Below are 2615 nucleotides of genomic sequence, written 5' to 3'. Positions count from 1 at the left end.
CATATTCTACAAAATTCTGTATCAACCAGGCGAACATCTACCAATGGGGCTGTTTACTGGAGTGAAGTTATAGCACGGATTTCAGGAGCGGGTGGAGGGAGGTGGAGGCCCACTTATAAACAAAATACACGGTTTAGTTCGGGTCCTCAGCTAAGAATTGTGCCCCCCCCCCCCCTTCGTATTTTTCATCTAGACCACAGGGTTCTGTGGGGTGGTCTCAGACATTAATATAATTTAAGAACAGGTATTCTCCCAAGAATGTCAATCCCCTCTTTTCTTTCCGATTTATTATTCATGATAGTGAACCCACCCCCCCCCCCCCCCCGCCCCCCCACCCCCCACGCCCCACCCCCCCGGCTGCCTCCTCGTCATCTACATGCTCCTACGTTCGTAGGAGCTGCATGGTCCTAGCCCTTCCCATTCGCCGTTTCATTTCATCTCTCAACTCAACCTATGCGCATCGTCGAGTGCAAGCAAATGCGACCGCCAGAAGCTTTCTGTGCAGGCCAAGCTTAAAGCTTTGGCGGTCGGTCGGTCCGCGGGATGCATGCATGCACGTACAGCACGTTACAGTCATTGCGACCTACCCTAGCCTACCTCCTCGCCGGCCGATAGGTGCGTAGGCTAGCTCCCGTAGCTACGGGCTACTGTGTGCACACAGGAACAGTACAGGATGCATCGTCGACCAGCAGCCGATGCTCTGTCGATGCGCATTGGCAATAGCATGCACATGCAACAGCGTCATCTGGTTCAGATTCTGATTCCCACGGCCGGCGACGACTATGACCATGCAGGCAGAGGCAGGCAGGTGAGTGATGATGTAGCTAGCTAGGCACCGGATCCATCGGACAGGATGGATTCCATGCGTGTACATATATGGGCCGGTCAAAAGGTCGCGCTTTGGTCCTGACCATGATCACATATTCACATATACGCACGCACAGCTACGGCCGGCCATGATCATATGATCCAAATGTCCGCGGTGGCCGTCGGGTTTACTGTGCCCCGGCCGCTAATCATGCAATGGCACGGCATGGCGCGCCGCGGGTCGCCGCCCGGCCCGCTGCGTCGTCGTCGCGTGCGGCGCGGCAGGGGAGCGAGATGCCCGGCCGCACCCGGCATGCCGCTCGGCGGTCGCGCGCTGTAGTGGCCGTCGACCGCCTGTAGCCGGCGCTGTGCGGCGGACGGGCCGGGGGCGGGCGGCAGCGGTGACCCACCGGCGATACAGCGGGCCAACCCGGCAGCGGGGATCCGGCCGGGCGGCGCTAGCAGCAGTCGCAGTCGCAGAGTCCCCAGTTGGTCACATCAATCGATCACATGCACGGGGTGCCGGCCGTGGATCAGCGCGCCAGCTTGCTGCGCGCCCCTGGCCGGCCTGCCATTTATGAATCCGACCCTGCATACAGTTAACATGGTGGCAGCATGGCATGGTGCGTGCCTCCGACCCTGCATCCATCCATCGATCGATGTGGTAATGTCGTAGATGGCACACGTACGCTATACATAATGGCGGTGGTGGCGCCAACGGAATCTTGACGACGGCGACCAGCTAGCTAGCTCTCCTCGCCAAACGGCCAAAGCCAACAGTGGCTGCGATTAATGGGAGCCCGTTGCATGGTACGCCACAGTAAGACACATGTAGTAGTGCCGGTCACTACTCACATGTAGTAGTTACTTACTACTTGCAGTACATGCCAACATATACAGCCTGCAACCCTGCATGCAAAAAAGAAGAAGAAAAAAAAAGAGAGCAACACGTGACCTTATAGCTAGCTCGCTAGCAAGCTAGTGTGTTCATGTCATTGTCATCATGTGTGTGAGGCTGCTGCACGGGCATGCAATGCAATGCATGTGGTCCATGCAGCATGTACGCACGCAGGGCCAGGGCGTGTGATGTGGACTGGTCGATCGCCTTCAGTTCCCGGCTTCCCGGCTGGCTGGCTGCCTGCATCTGCATGCAACGACGAGGACGCCGGCCGGCCGCTGCTGCATGCCTCAACAAGAGCCTCCTCGTGCACGCACTACTAGCGCCGCAGGCCTACTCCGGCGCGGCAACAGTATCGGCGCGGCCGGCCCGCGCCCAGCCTACACCCCTCGGCTCCAGGACTTGAAGAAGAGTTCCAACAGTGATGCACGCCGTGCAACAGCAAACGCCATGGCCGGATCATCTCTCTCTCTCTTTCTCTCCCAACCATGGACCAGCCTATGCATTGTACGTCCTGTGTTCGTCGTTCCTACCTGCATGCTGCATGCACGATTTATCCAGCCGGCCAGACCAACCAGCCTCGAGGGTTTTGTGTAGCCCACCCAGTAGGATCAGGAAAAGCAAAAGGAGAAACCCATGCATAAAGGCTCCTGTGCGCAAGTATGTGGCCTACTGCATGCCAACAGCGCAAAAGTGCGGCAGCCGCTTGCATTGCTGACCGTAACTTTCTCACTCAGTCGCACCTCTCTCTTTGTGCGCGTGTTTTTCTTTTTTTACGGTCGGCTTCGGCACTGCTATCTGCCATGCAACAATGTTTTTTGAAAGCCACTGGCTGCTGGAACTCGCTTGCAGTACGTGAATAATATAACTGGCCGTATCCGAATGGCTCAGCTTTAATCAGGGTTTTTCT

The sequence above is a fragment of the Setaria italica genome, chromosome I (genome assembly GCF_000263155.2).
Source record: "Setaria italica strain Yugu1 chromosome I, Setaria_italica_v2.0, whole genome shotgun sequence".
NCBI lineage: Eukaryota > Viridiplantae > Streptophyta > Magnoliopsida > Poales > Poaceae > Setaria > Setaria italica.
Note: the sequence above shows the minus strand (reverse complement) of the source record.